At 35.3% G+C, this 17,068-nt stretch overlaps 1 pseudogene; it reads left to right on the forward strand.

The window, feature by feature from the left end:
- Positions 1 to 5,404: 5,404 nt before the first annotated feature.
- LOC126487119 (phosphatidylethanolamine-binding protein 1-like) lies at positions 5,405 to 6,087 on the forward strand (annotated as a pseudogene).
- The last annotated feature ends 10,981 nt before the right edge of the window (positions 6,088 to 17,068 follow it).

Here is a 17,068-nt window from a genome sequence, read left to right on the forward strand (position 1 = left end):
CCCTCACTTTTCCCTCTACAGGCCCTGACTTCACATCCATGTTCCACTATCCCCACTCCTCCTCCATTTGCCTTGAGAAAGAAGCAGGCCCCCCAGGGATTTCAACAAACATGACATATTGAATTTCAATAATAGTAGGCATCACCCCTCATATTAAGGTTGGATAAGGTTGCACAAGTTATAAATGATCTTAATAATAAAAACCCAAAGCCAGATATTGGCATAAATGCTGAAAGATTAGAGAGATAAAGGAGCAAGCCACAGACAACTCTTACCCTGATAACTCCTCTGCTGAAAGAGGGCTGAGCTCAAGCCTCATCCCACTTTATATTCTCTCTTCTCAGTCATATCTTTTCTTGTCTGTCTGTTCAGACCTCCAGACCTCTATGGTTAACTAGTACCTAGTTCTGCCCTCTGATCTCCTGGCAAGCTTTATTCATTAGAGCACAAACAAAATATTGCAACGTTTTCCTTTTATGTATAAAATAACAAAAGGTTATAACTAATATGAGATAAATAATATACAAAAAGTACAATAACTATATATAATATATACATGCAATAAATACATCAATAATATCTATTGTTAGCAAATGACAAATTCAGAGAAAATACTTCATATCTATCCTATCTTGATGAGTCCAAAATTTTGTGACTAATTTACTTTCTAATGTAATTTTCATTACCAAAACTATCTTTTAGCATCTGTCAACCTTATATACTTTACATTTCCTTAATGAATTACTTTTCTGAATTTGGTAACAAGGAAAACTGCAAATATAACTATAAACTTTTCAACTCTATCAGAGACCTGAGAAAGAATTAATATTACTGAGCAAAAATGAAGTGCAAACAAGTGACTTCCAAAAATGTGAGATATTATAGAAATAGCTAGTTACCTGAACAGTCACACAGAGTCCCTCTCCAATGTTGGAGCATACATCAACAGACCTAGCATATCTGACAAACTTTCCTGTGAAGCAGGATATTCTGAAGGTCTGTCCTACCTTGTTTTGGCAAAGTTTGGCAATTCTTTCTTTTGTGTCCTGTGTGTCCAATTTGGACACCATATTGTCACCACTTGAAGCAATAGCACTTCCTTGCCAACTGGCTTACTTTTGCCATAAAAGTAAACTCCATATGGTGTTTCTTCAGCATGCATCATCTTCTCTGAACTATATTGGTGTTGCCAGGTACAGATATGTCTCTTTGTCATAAAAAAAAAAAAAACATCCTATGTTATTAAAACATCTTAAATACCATATTCTGTAGATCTCTGAAATGTTTGACGACAACCTATCTGTTTGACCTTGAAAACATACCTAACAATGCAGAAGGACCCTAAAAAAAGAAATCCCACACTAGCTCAGAATTGAGTAAATTAAAGGGTTATTTATTTAGGGGTAGATTCACAGATCACATTCCTCTGCTAGAACAGGAAATAGCAATCAAATCACACAAGTAGAAAAGGGACTGGACATGGACTTTACATCAGCATATATGATATAAGAGGCCATGACCAAGTGGGCTGCTAACTTAAAGACTACAGGCAGATGAAATTCCTACAGCACCTCCTCTTTATAATTTCCTTAGCTTGTTGCCACATAATAGAAAACTCTTTCTTTAAACCTTTGCTCTTAACGTTATGTTTCTAATGGAATTCTGAGGACTTAAACACACTTCTAAACTAAATTGATGAATTTCTAATAATCTGGTAATAATAATATTCAAGGACTATAAATTTACATTACATTGTTAAATGAGTTCTATAAGTACAATACCCTGAACAAGATTAAGAATGTATATAAAACACCTTCTAAAAAAGATAACCTTAAATTTGCATCAATATATGACAATCCATATCAATGTAAAATATTTAAAATTTGTAGTTGCATCTTTGTTTTAAAAGAAGACTTAATAATCTACCATTTTCTCCTATTTCTATAACCCTCCTTTTTCTTTTCAGAGGAGACTCAATAATATATCCTTATATTCTGTCATATCTATATCTCCCTTATTTTCTTTTTGAAGCTGCTCCTTCTACAGAGTGGCACACAACGTGGTAACTAAATCCACTTAAAAACCTAAAAGGCTTATGTCCATATTCCCAAATATTGTTTATAAATGTTCTTTTACATTTAAAGGGGGATATAATATAGATATGAATAACTTGCATTGGTATAGATTTTAAGGACAATTTTGTTATATGTATATGTTTCTCTCTCTTTTTTTTTTGTTCAAAGTATAAGGCCACCAGGTGAGGAGCTTGTAGTCATGTTAGTTAGATTTTCTAGATATATAGAGATATATTTCAGTTAAATAGACATTCTTCATATCTTTCAAAGACTACAGAATATGGCATTTTAAATGTTTTAATAACTTAGGGCTTTTCATGACAATGAGACATGTCTGCTCCTGGCAGCACCAATCTACTTCAAGAAGATGGGCATCAAAGAGGCTCCTTATGGAGTTTGATAGCCATTTGGGCAAGAAACTGCTCTTGCCTGGGCTGTTACATACTGGACACAAAGAACCCGCAGAAAGAGGACTGCTGAACTTGCCTAAAGGTGAGATGATCTTTCGGGGTTCCTTATTTAGGAAAGAGTCTACGAGATGTTCTGCAGGACACAACAGAAAATGACTGAACTGTCTTTGGAATTTCCTGCTTCATGGAAATGTCTGTTGGAAACTATGGTCCTGAAGGCCAAATATGGATTCCCCAACGACACAAAAGAACTTTGGGTGACTGTCCAGGAAGTGAGATGTCTGTCATTTCTAGAGTTTTGGAAGTTACTTACTTCTTGTTTGCTTAGGTAATATTATATCCTTCTGGAGTCTTTGATGGAGTTAAAGAATGATTAGTTATATTGTAACTATAATTCTTGCTTTATAACTGTTTTGCTATATGTAATTTTACTATGTTAAAGTGAAAGCCGTTCTTTTTGTTTAAACAGAAAAAGGGGAAATGATGGGGGAGAGTCTTCTGTTTTGTGTTAATTTCATTTGTTAAATAAAGAGACTGCCTTGGCCCTTTAATAGAACAGAAAATTTGGTAGGCGGGGTAGACAGAACAGAATGCTGGGAGAAAGAAGCTGAGTCAGGCAGTCGCTATGATTCTCCTACCCTACACAGAAGCATGTTAAGATCTTTCTTGATAAGCCACACCTCACGGCTACACCTTTAGCAATGTGCATTGGAACTTTTGAAATCCAGAGACTCAATTATCATTTGTTTAGCTTCTGAAATTGTTATTATTCCATTTACTGCTGAAGTCTATCTTTGGATAAATCGTGAAGGTTTCCTTTGGGCTCTGTGTGACTTTAGTAAATGGCTCAATTTTCTTTCCCCCTTCTCCAGTTCTCTCCCAAGTATTCAAAACTGCTATATGGCACAAATCCAGACTGCGGTTGTCATATAGAGATTGCCTTTGTACATTATCATAATCTTGCTCTCCAAGAAGTTGTTCTTGGGAGATTTTCATACTTCTAGACCTAATCTATTGTTCTATGGTCTTATCCTCATATTTTCACCAGTTCCTATACTGTTATGGAGGACCATGCTCCATGACTGCTATAACCAAATCTCTCCATTCTTGAGATAATTCTATAGCAAGTTTAACATCTACTTCCCAGAAAGTGAATTCATGCTATATGAGACTATCACTTCCTTGAATATCCTTAAATTTAACATTTCTACAGTAATTCATTCAGCTCTTGTACTGCTTTGAGGATATCTATCATTTAGCAGTTTTTCTTGTACTGTTACTGGATAAATTAAAGTTGATTGTTTAAAAACCTTAAACTGTTTCTCTCTAGCCTTAAAGTGCAATGCTGAGATTTGTTCCCCTTTAATTTTCCCTGCCTGTGTCTAAATATCTCTATGATCTGTTTTAATAGGTTTTTCTAAGGCCTGTATTTTGGCAATCATATTAATTAGCTTTTAAATGGATAAACCAAGAATTATCCAGCCAATAATAAAGGTGATCAAAATGATAATCAACATTATGTCAATCCTGGCTGAATTGATTATGTGTTCAATTTTAAACCATCAATTGTGTAATCATACAGAGACCCAACTCCCTCCATTATAGTAGCATTCCCCCCCCCCCTTTTTAACATGGAGAAAACTCTCTCTTATAACTAATTTCTCCCATTAAGAGTTTCCAATTGTTTCACCAAATTTGCTGACTGTGATGGTGAAATGTGAGGTTAAGCACATCTGAGCAGAGAGCACAGATGGTCACAGTCTGGTGAGGACAGCTGCAGATGCTAGCATGTGGCCATGAGCTAAGAGTGTGTAGTGTTTGCAACAAGAGTAGAAGCCTGAGCAAGTGTCAAGATAGATACCTAGTATTGCAGCACCTTGATGACAGGGTTCACAGGGAGCCCACAATCCACAGAGGAGAGGAAGTCAGCTTTCTGAAAAATGCACATGGGATTGTGCAGAAGAATCATGTGTTGTAGGAGTAGCATAAAGGTAGAACCAGGTGGTCTTAGGTGGGTAAATCCTGTGGCATTTAGGTGGCCAGGTGTTTCTGTAGTTTGTGTGGGCAACTAGAGAATGTTGTAGAGAGGTTACACAGGAAAATCCCAGACTCACGCATAGGCTTAAGTTAAAAAGAAAAGAAAACCTAGCCACTGTAGTAGTGACACTGGTAGGAGCCCTAGCCTGTAGTTCAGGTGTGTGCTAGTAGCTTCAAGGCCACAAGTGTCAGGACCCGCCTCGACAAAAACACCACTTGTAGAGGTGTGGGGATTTATAAATTTTAAGTAAAAATATGAAGACATGTAAAAAAAAATAAAAAACAGAAACTATACAATAGTATCAAGAGGACATTTTAGTGAATATTGAAATTGTTTGGTTTTATATTTTTTATATATTTTTATGCCCCAATACAAAAAAGGGAAGGAGGCAACAAAAGACTATTTTAACATAATACAAAGGACAACTTGAGCAGTTAATTGCTTTAACACTTGAGACATCAAGTCATTAGCATTTTGTTGTTTAGGCAGTGAAGCCACCCTAGACCAAGTATCCTGAAAACAACTCTTCCCTAGGTAACCTTCAATTACAAAAGAAGTAACAGATATAAACTTAAATAAGCTGACCATCTGTCAGGATGGAATAGATCTATTTGTATGAGCTATCTTAATGTCAGAATAACCAAGTAAACACATCCTGAGTTTGGACGTGTAGCTACACTTGTCCACCATTTTGAGCAACCTCCAACTCTCTGACTATCAGAAAAGGTGTCAATAGGCTCACGTTTTGGGGCCTTTGCACATAGGCAAATGACTTTTTCACAAATTACTTCCTTTTAAAGTTGGATGTAAACTGAGGCACAAGTTCTAAAACTTGGGTTTCAAAAACCCAGAGTCAGGGAGTCCTTGTCCTCATTGTCGCCATGCCCGCCTACATCAGCCAGTGGTCCAGGCAACTGAGCCTGTAGGAGGTAGACGAGTGTCCCCAGCACGGGCTGTGGGTCGCCTACGCCGGGGTGGAGGTGGATGAACTGGTCAAAGTGCTGATGCCCACCCAGGTTCCGAATAGGCCCAGCAGCATTTCTTGGGATGGCTGTGACCCAGGGACACTCTACACCCTGGTCCTCACCGACCCAGATGCTCCCAGGAGGAAGGACCCCAAATTCAGGGAGTGTTACCATTTTCTGGTGGTCAACATGAAGGGCAATGACATCAGCAGCAGCAAGATCCTCTCCTATTAAGTGGGCTCTGGGCCTCCCAGTGGCACGGGCCTCCACCTCTATGTCTGGCTGGTGTATGAACAGGACAAGCCACTGAAATGTGACGAACCCATCCTCAGCAACATGTCAGGAGATCATCCCGGCAAGTTCAAGCTGGTGGCCTTTCGCAAGAAGTATCACTTGGGAGCCCCGGTGGCGGGCACACGTTCCAGGCAGAGTGGGATGACTACATGCCCAAGCTGTATGAGCAGCTCTCTGGGAAATGGAGGAGGAGCCGTGGAGGCCAGCGGTCCTGGGGACCCCCACAGTATTGTCAAGTTGTACAAAGCATGCTATTTATCCTCCTTCCTTCCTACCCCCTCGCAGGGAGTCCTGAGCTGTGCTAGGATAGAAGTAGAGAAAGACTTCCCGCTGCTTATCTTTATGATTCTAATAATCGTATCCAGATTTATGTTCGCTCAAATTTAGGCTCCATCAAGGGGGTATTTGTTGTTTTGATGGAGTACTTGTGTTGTTAATTTAAGATTTGCAACTCTGAAAAGTAAAGACACTCTGATCCACGTGAGGGTGAGGGCTAGTGTTGTTGTACATGGTTTGACAAGGACTCGCCCAGAACCAGGCACGGTGGCATCTTCTGAGATGTGTTTTTAGAGTTCTCTCCCCCTGAGATAACTCAAGGCTTCCATCTCAGCTGGGCCAGGCAGCTGCACAGGTGTTGGTGACCTGTAGCTCTAAAGAACAGGCCTACTGTGCTGAGGCAAAGCCCAGAGAAAGGGCTAAGTCTTGCTTCTCAGTAGTGTGAGCAAAAGTTCCTGGAATTGCTAGGTGTGTTAATATTGTCTGTGCATCATCAAATAAAAATAAAGGCATTGGATTCATGGAAAAAAACAAAAACAAAAACAAAAACAACCCAGAGTCAGATAGTGAGGTAAATGCTGAAAGATCAGAGAGAAAGTAGCAAGCCATAGCCAACTCTTACCTTGCTAATTCCTTCAGCCAAAAAAGAACTAAACTCCTATATTCTTCTTCCTTATATTCCTCTTTCTATCCAGCCATATCATTTCCTATCTGTCTGTACCTCTATAGTTAATTTGTTGCTAGCTCTGTCCTCTAATCTTCAGATAAATTTTATTTATTAGAGTACAAACAAAAGATCACTACAGGATAAAGCAACCTAGTAGGAGTAAAAAATGGTCACAAAAGAAGGCAAAAAATTCAGAGAGCCTCTGCTCCCATTGTTAGAAGTCCCACAGGAAGACCAAGCTATACAACCATGGCAAATATACAAAGGGCCGAGGTCATACCCATTCATGCTCCCTGATTGTTAGTTCAGATTTTTTGAGCCCCTATGAGCCCAAGTTAGTTTTCTTGTGGTGTCCTTGACCCCTCTGGCTCATTAAATTCTTCTTTCCTATATTACACAGGATTTCCCAAGTTCCACTTAACGTTTGGTTGTGAGTCTCAGCATATGCTCCCATCAGTTGCTGGGAGAAGCTTTAGTGGTAACAACTTTACTATGTAGCAATCTATAAGTACAGCAGAGTTTCAGCAGGAATCATTTCATTGATTTTTATTGTCAGTCAGTCATGTTTGGTTCTATCCCGTGTCTTTAACTGTCCAGCTTTTGGGTACTATTCCTCCAGGCAGTGTCATGGGTGGGGTCTGTATCATGGCATGGATCTCAAGTTGTACAAATCTTGTTTGGTTACACCCACAAGTTCTGTGACACCTTTACCTCAGCACATTTTGCAGGCCAGAAAAAATTTACATCAAAGATTTTGTGGATGGGTTGGTGTCCCAATACATCCACTGAAAGACTTTCCTAATTATGGAAGATGGCTATGCCAGGATTTCTATGACCCCATTAACAGAAGTCTTAGCTAGTGTCACTCACATAGAGTCCTGGGAATATCTATTGCACTGGGTTTATACCTTGCTATAACATGAGGGTCTGCTTATTGGGGTTTCTGCCCTGCTCAGTTCCCACAGCTGGTAAGCACCAAAGAAAATCACACAGAGGTCTCCATAAGTTATAAACTGATTGGCTCATTATCTTAGGCTTCATATTACCTCTTATAACATATATTAGCCCATTATTCTAGTATATGTTAGCCACATGGCTCGGTACTTTTTACAGCAGAGCAGGTCACATCTTGCTTCTTTGGTGTCTGGACAGGACTGGGGAGGAATGGGCTTCCTCCTTCCCTGAATTCTTCTGTTCTCCTTGCCCCACTTCTACTCCCTGTCTGGTTGTCCCGCCTTTAGTTCCTGCCTGGCTACTGGCCAATCAGCGTTTATTTAAAATGTAATTGACAGAATACAGAATTGCCCCTCACAATCTTGCCCATGAAATGACTTCCAACTCTAGTTGTCTCTCCAGGTATTCTCTCTCCACCAATCCATCAATAACCTGATCCCTCTTGTTTTTATCTCCACATGTCACCAGTCAACCCTAGATACCTATGGTATTTGATATAATGGATAACCATGATATAATCTACAGATCTAGAGAGACTAAGTAACAAGGAGGGCTCAAGTAATTCTTCAATGATCTCCCTGGAAGGGGTAATATAATTCTGTGTCTTTGAAATCTGTACTACTTAGGATGTATTCCAAGAATCATACCAATTTTGCAAATAGACAAAGAGGGAAATAGGCAGAAATTGGATAATAGAAGCCTCTGAGATGTATGAGTGTGGAAGGCCAGGTCACTAATGTTAAAATCTTGCCAGGTGCTACTCCAATATAATCCAAGTGGCTCTAATTTTTCTAAATGATGATAACATAGTGGGCAAGATGGAAATATATTTTTCAGTGTTCTCAGACTCTCATCATTAAAGACACAGTAAGCTATTTTCATCATTCCTTTAATATTTTGAGACTATCATTACATGCATGCCACCCCCTTTTCATTGATTGTTGTTACATGTATATATGCAAAGGCAATGTCCAACCCCCTTATTAAAATTTCCTATTTTTGTGAATTATAGTCATGGTGAATTTAAAGTTGTCAAGTCTTAGTTATTCGGGAATTTTTATTAATCAGTCAGGGACAATTGTTGGAAGAACTGTGATGCCACACATTCATTATTCAAATATGGTATTTCATTATTTCCTCCCATTTGAAGTATCTCCCCCCTCATTACCAAATTAGTTGCTTAATCCCAGCAACATCCTGTCATTCTTACTAACTTTCTTTCTGTAAAACGTTTTTTCTTTCTGTCTTCTTTCCATGGAAAGTGCTTTAAGGCCTGCACTAACTTCCTATAGTGGATGCTGTAGGTATAGCAGTGGAGTGCATGGGTACCATGATGCCTTCCTGATGTGAATGTCTAGTGTAGAAAACCTGCATCAAAGACTCATTCAAACTTTATGCTTCTGTATTAATGGGCAGCACAGTGCCAAAGATATGTAACTTGATCTCTAAGAACAGAGAAAAGATTCCTAATTTAATTATGAATTCTCATACAATTTTGTGTCTAATGCCAGATTTGCACTTAATAATATCAATAGGGCCATTTGTACAAAATGAACTTTACTTAAGATTTACTTAAGATTATTAAATATTTTTGTATAGGATTATGTGACTTCACAATTCTTAATGAGATAAAAAGAAAATGAGTGATCGGTAACCAAAACTATTGCTTTCATTATTATCATAAAATTCAAAGAATATTAGGATGGTTATGACTGTAATTTGTAATAAGTATGAATTAAATTTAATACTTCTCATTACTCACTTTTTAAATTAAAAGTGAGGTCTTCTCAATTTTCTTAGTGTACACTAACCATCTGAAACTATATAGGAAATGAGAGAGTAATATGCTTGTAACAATGATAATCAAGGGAGAGACTACAAACTTGAGAATTGGGGGCATAGGAATGTTTTATGGAAGGGAAGTTGAAGGAGAAGTGATATAATTCTATTTCAATAAAAACATACACAAAATCACATATGCATGATATATGTTTGTTATTATGAACACATTGCACTGTTTTTTTTTGCCTGTAGCTACAACTTCTCTAACCACAGACTCAGATACAAGGTATTTTTTTTTTCAAACCTATACTGGTTTTGAAAAAAAAAAAAATCCCCGAAGGACTAATGCAGGACTAAGTTGCTTGAAAAGGGAGAAATGTTTTAATGGTAAACATGTAGAATTTATTATCTTTTATGATGAGTTAGGAATGACAATCAAAACCTTTGTTTATTATTTCTTGGGAATAGGCAGAGTAGAGAGCTCTAGGGAAGAGTACATCATCCCAGGAACAATTCACTGGGTACATTCTCTGATGAAGACATTTGCATCTATGCAACCTTTTTAAAGTTACAAGTGCCAAAAGAAGCACTGGATGGTAAATTTTGTATTGTTTAAGTCAATTTCTGGAGAGGTTGATATTTAACAAAGCAATAATAGTCACACACTGGTAGAATATTTGCCTAGAATGTGTAAGATCATGGCTTTACTTTGCACTGCACTAGCAAAACCTCATGACAACAAGAAAGTGCATCAAAATTTCAGCAGGTATGCTAAGGAATGGGAAGAAAATAATGGAGACCATGGCAGAACATTATTTTATGTACGTATCCAAACTCAACAACACACACACACACGGGGGGGGGGATGGGTTTCATTATGTGATTTTCATGCACATTGTTAGCATTGTTAGTCTTTCTCCCCCACTCATCTTCTTTCATATCACATGTGTTCTATTATGCTGTTTAAAATTATGTTTTCTTTCCTAAACTTTTTATGACATATTTATTTTTCCATTCAAATATTCCCGTTTCCTGTTTAATGAGCTACACTACACACCCACACTCAGAGAGAAGAAGAAGAAGAAGAAGAAGAAGAAGAAGAAGAAGAAGAAGAAGAAGAAGAAGAAGAAGAAGAAGAAGAAGAAAAAGAAAAAGAGAGAGAAAAATACAAAGAACTAAAACAACTAAAGAAACAATGCTCCCTCCATTTGTTCTAATTAATAAATAGGCAAATAAAATGAAAAATTCCTTATCAGAAAAAATACCAACAGTGAGTAAACATCTTTAAAAGTGAAGAAAAACCTATGCCATCAGGTAAATCAAAATTAAAAAGATTGAGTGATTGTTTCACCTGACTTAGAATAACTAACATCAAGAAAAAAACATTGGTGAAGCTGAGATAAAAGAGGAAGGAAGCTTTATCAACTGTTGGTGAGAATCTAATCTTTCTCAGGCATTGTAAAGATTTACCCAGTCTTATCATTCCTGGGTACATATCTGATGGACTCTATATCTTATCACTCAGAGTCTTATTTATTTTTTTTTACTTATTATTCATAGCAGCTAGGAGAAATACACTGTATAGATGGCCATCATAAGGTAGATGCAAAGAAAAATAAAATTATGATGCTTATAGGAAAATTCATGGAATTAGAAATTATAATAAATGAATTATCCCAGGTTCAGACAAAAAAATAGTTCATTTTCTCATAGTGGAACATTCTTTTAAGAAAATTCTATTACAGATGTTTTTGGAAATACAGTGTGGATTTTTGATATATTCATTGTACAAAGCAATGTTACATAACTATATTTTAAATTATATACTTTAATTATACTCATTATCCACCTCCATTTACTGGTTCTCATATTCATTCCTTTCTATAATATGATATTTTAAGTTAGAAAAGCAAATTCAATGATTTTTAAGTCAAAAGGACTGTGAAAAAAATTAATTGGCAATTAGAGTATCTTTGATAGACTTATTTACTTTTATTTTCATATATAAAGTATTCCATGTTAGATCTTATATTATATCTAATTAGTATTAAAAGTGGCAATATATAATTTTTGATAGTTCAATAATTAGCATCTTCTTAATTTTACAAATATTTTTATAATTTGGCAAGAATGAAATATGAATGTAATGAAGTAAGGCATAACAATTTATACATCGTAAAGTGAATCATGATGGGAATGTGAATTAGAAATGTTGGCATATATGAAAATATGCACAGGGAGTCACATATAATTTCTTTTTAGGAAATTACCTCTATTGCTTTTGAACCTGACTAAAATCAAGTGTAGGAGAGATTAGTTCAAAAATAAACTGATACTTTTTTTCAATGAGTATGACGCACAAATACACAAATACAATAGATAAAGTCTTGGATTAGTCTGAATTTAAAACTTAACATAGGAATATATTCCAGTTGAAATTATCCTTTTATTTTTGTTTTTAATTATGATGATGAGGTGGTGGTAAGGTGGCTCAGTGTTTAGAGCACTGGATGTTTTTCCAGAGGTCCTGAACTCACTAACTTGCAACCACATGGTCCCAACCATCTATATTGGGGGTCTGATGACCTTTTCTGAAATGTAGGTATTCAAGCAGACAAAGCACTCATATTTTAATTAATTAGTTAATACACACTAAATAAAAATGAAAAGAAATCTTAAAATACAATGTGAATATTAGTAGAAATTCATATATAGGAAAAATAAAAAGCTAGTAAATATGCCATGTTATGTAGGAACAATAAATATTTTGTTTTATTTTTAATGTGCTGGCAGTATATCCAAATACTATCTACCAGAATATATTAATAATCCTTCCTGCCATTAGATTAATCCCACAAAGCTCTGACAGGACCTGTCCAGTATTGTTTATGATGTTTTTTATGAACCAGGTAGTGGAATAAGTTGTGTCAAACAGAATAAGAGTAATTATTGTTGATACATAATGTAATTACCAATAATGTATTGGATACAAATAAAGAGGAACATTTTAACCTTCACAAGAATCAAATGATATGTCTATTTGTACTCATCGCAAGTGTTCCCATGAATCCCAGTGACAACAGGAGAGGAAAATGCTCTAATGTGAGTTCATCACAAATTGAAACTGCTTTTCTCAGAAGAAAGAGGAACAGTGTTCCCTAAGAAAAAATTTTTGTTTGTTTGTTTTTGAAACAGGGTTTCTCTGTGGATATGGAACTTGTTCTGGAACTAGCTCTTGTAGACCAGGCTGGCCTCAAACTCATAGAGATCCTCCTGCTTCTGCCTCCCAAGTGCTCAGATTAAAGGCGCGCACCACCACTGACCGGCTGAAAGATATTTTTTCTTAACAAAAAAAAATTTCTACTCCACAGAGCTTAACCAAATCCTTCCTGCCATTCTAAGCACTACCTGTGTGCTGCTTTCCACTAAAGGGGACAATTCTTTTCAGGTTTTGTCTTACACAAAGTGAAATTTCTCTTTGAGGAAAAAAAATCACTTGTGTATAGTTGTGGCCAAATGTTGTGCATGTACAAGATTCATTTAATCATCCGTACATTAAAGATACTGGTGGAGAATTTTGATAGTTCCAAATATGTCCCCATATAATTTCAGGTGGAAGTGAAAGACAATGCATTACTATTTTGGTGTGTAGCTAATGGTGTAATCAGATTACAAAGCATTAGAATAAAACCCATAGACTCCACTATTTCATGTTTGATGCAATTTTCTGAAATCAAAATGTGCATAAATTTATTTTCTATTATAAAAACAAATGAAACATCAATAATTTAGAGAAAAATCTCCAAATTTGCTTAACAAATTTTCAAACTAAAGCAACTTTATTCATTTCAATTATTTATGACTGTTTAAATAATCAATTACATTAAATTCTATTTTTGAGATAATTCATGGAACTATTGTATAAATCTATTAAAATTATTTGAGGTGAACATGATGCTTGTCTCTAAGTAAAACAATATTTCAAAGTATCCCTGATGATTGCTGATTTAAATTGTACCATATTTAAGCAACAAAATGATTAACCTGTTACAAAAAGATATTTAATACCTAAGGAAAGTATTTATAGTATTCATTAAACTAGAGCACAAGCATGTGGAGTAAACATAGCCTTAAATGTTATATTAATACACATTTAAGCAATTGTCTCTAATTTTAGTAATATATGGTGTTATAATTAAACATGAAATGAGTCACATTGAATAACTTGGTCTCCAGCTAGGAATCATATTTGGAAAGGTGATAGAAATTTTAAATGTTCAGACATAGCTAGAAGTACATCTCAGAATAAATAGATACAGAAGACTTTGTAGGTTGTGCGTGAATGCTGAACCCTTTCTATATGCTTCCTGTCCTCCATGGTGTGACTAGATCTGACCATGTAAACATACCTCCATGTTTTTCACCCTGACCAGGTACATGGAAGAAATGGACTCAAGGACTATGGATTTACATATTTAAAAGTGTAGGCCCAAATAAGTATTTTTTCCAATGATGTTGTTTTCATGAGGTATTGTTTCCCAAGGGCTATTTTCATGTCAGCTATTCAAAATTAAATAGACACACACGCATGTGTCCACATAGACACACATGTGTATGAAGGTACATGGTAAGAAAGGGCAGAAATTTTAAAGTATGTCATCATGGTAGTATAGTTAAATACTATTTTCTATTTATGTTCTTCTATTTAACAAAACTGTCACTGAAATAATCAAATTAATGTTAATAATCTACTTAATAGGAAAAATTAATATTGAAGCATTATCTATTATATATTATTGATATAATTTTCTCAAACATAAAAAATAATTTTATATATTGTAATTAACAAGACAATCTAGTTTAATTGATTTATAAATAAAGTTGTAATATTTTTGCTTCATTTTAATTAAAATATTTCCAGCTTATATTAAAGTTTTACACAATTTTAGATATAAGTCACTAAGAATTATATAAATAGTAGCTGTCTAAAAGCGATGCAATAAGCCATTCTGCTTTCTTGTTTGCAAAGAAGTTCAAGTAGAACAGAGATTATCTGATTTCCTCTAAGGTTAAAGGGTGAGTTTACCTTGTAAGGATTTCTTGTTTGTCTTTTCTTCATGAAATGATATTAAGCTGATTAGTAAAACTGCAATACCAGAATAACAATATCAGGAAACATGTTAACTTTTACAAAAGACTGATACCATTTAACTTTAATTTTCCTAATATATATTCATTAAGAAAATAATGTTAGACATTAAAATATAATTATTGAAAGATATTGTGTACATTTTTGGTCAGATTTTTTGGTTAAAATATTTGATAGTGTCTTTTTCTACTTATTGATATTTTATTGGAAGACACATAGAACCAAAAACTAGAAAATTATGTTTGAAGATAGTATCCAATAGCAAATCTTCTCACATGAGAAACAAAGAGAATTGAAATAGTAAACCCCTACTTCGGTGGAATGAGATGAAACTAATTATTTTGGATCCCAAGGATTCCAAATTACACTGGCAATATTACCAAACTATCAGCATGAATTGAAAATTGGAGTTTTTCTAAGTTTGTCATGGCATTAGAAAGGGAAAGCCTACAGAAAGTCAAATGAATTCATCATTGATTTGGCACAAAGGCAGACTTGTAAAGAAGGTATTACTACAGAAATTGGAAAAAAGATAACCTACAAGACATTCACGTGAATGTTGAAAAGAGGATGCCATTCTGAAACTAAGAATGCAAAGTATTCCACATAACAAAATATATGCAAGAATGTAAAAAATGCGTATGGGTTTGTGTATTAATCAGTGTTCCATAGAACCCTACAGCTTCTTTGTAGGTTGTGATTCCTTTGTGGGTCAAACAATCTTTTCACAGAAAGAATTATGGTCTAATTCCAATGAAGGAATGGACTTGCTAGTTAGAGTGAGGGCAAACAGGCAAAAAGAACAAGTTTCCTACTCCTATGTCCTTTATGCAGGCTGCCCTCAGAATGCTGATTGAGATTAAAGGTGAATCTTCCCACCTCAAAGATCTAGATTAGAAGCAAGTATTCTCATTTCAAATGATTTAGTAAATGGGAAAAAGTTCCTCAAAGATGTACCCAGACATTTGGTTTAGATTAATCCCTGATATAGTCAAATTGATAACCAAAAACAGTAATCACAGTTTGTATGTTTGCATCTATATTTATCAGCAATGTCTTTATGCCTATTATTTGCTTACCCAAGTGATTCTGAGAAATATTTTTACCATTTAAAAATAGCATAATTGCATTTATTAGTCATTTCCTTTTTTATATGTAACTAGGAATTAATTTTGTCCTATACTGACAACTATTTTGAGAATGTTTGCATGTATGTTTTATTTGTGTGTGTGTGTGTCTGTGTGTTTGTGTGTATGTGTGTGTGTGTGTGTCCATGTGTGCAGATTCACATAGTAAAAAAAAAGAACATAGGATACTTTGGAACTGGTATTATAAGTCTGCTATGTGACACCAGAATTTTGTGCTGTGAATTGAACCCCTCTGAAAGAGGAAGTGCTGTGAACTGCCAAGTCATTTATCCAGCACAACTCACTCAATTTTGTATGACTATGATTTTGTTCCTCTAAAGATTCTTTGAAACATAGAATAATTAAACATTATTTTCTGTTTCAATTTACTGATAGAAGGAATAACTCATTGCTGCATTCAGTGTGCTATACGGCTAGTGAAGATCTGTCAATGTGAATGATCAAAAGGTGAGCTGTCATATCATTTAATTAAAATTTCTTTAGTGCTTTGATATTGAAAGGCCAAATAGTTATTGAAGAACAAAATAAGAAGTTGGTATATTTATAATATTTGCAACAATAGGAGATTAAATTTTCACTAAGATAGGCATGGATTATTAGAACCTCAGCATTCTACTTAAAAATTTTCCCATTTTTGTTTAGGTCTGTACTCCATTTTTAAATTGGATTATTTGTCCTTATGATGACCAATTTCTTGAGTTCTTTGTAATTTTGGGGATCAGATCTCTCTCTGATGTGGGATTAGTGAAGATCATTTTTTTTATTCCTCCCAATTAGCTTAAAGTAAAAAGATCCCTCACAAGCATGTTCCAGAACTTGTCTCTTTCTTTTATTTTTTTCCTTTCCTTTCCTTTTTTTCTGTTTTTTCATGATAGGGCTTTTCTTTATAGCCTTGGTACATGTCCTGGAACTAGCTCTTGTAGACCAGGCTGGACTTGAGCTCACAGAGATTCACCTGCCTCGGCCTCCTGAGTTCTGGTATTAAAGGCGGGCACCACCACCACCTTGTTGGTTTTGTTTGTTTCTCAAACTGCCAAGTTGAGAATAAAGTTTAACCTTAATCATCACCCTTTAATGATGTAAGAAGAGCCAGTCTATGAGCCAGTTTATTGTGTTTAAAATTATATTTTAGGAGTCATGTTCTTTGTATTTATGGACAGACAATGTTAGCATGGCATTCTGAAGAAACTTCTAATAATAAAATGAATTTAACATGAAAACAAGGTCTGAACAAGGGAAAGAAGATATTATAAGAAGAAAAACTATTTGAAACAATTTTGTACTTTCATACAATCAGGACCACTAGAGAA

The sequence above is a fragment of the Alexandromys fortis genome, unplaced genomic scaffold, assembly GCF_014885135.2.
Source record: "Alexandromys fortis isolate MF-2015 unplaced genomic scaffold, M_Fortis_MF-2015_v1.1 scaffold_96, whole genome shotgun sequence".
Lineage (NCBI taxonomy): Eukaryota > Metazoa > Chordata > Mammalia > Rodentia > Cricetidae > Alexandromys > Alexandromys fortis.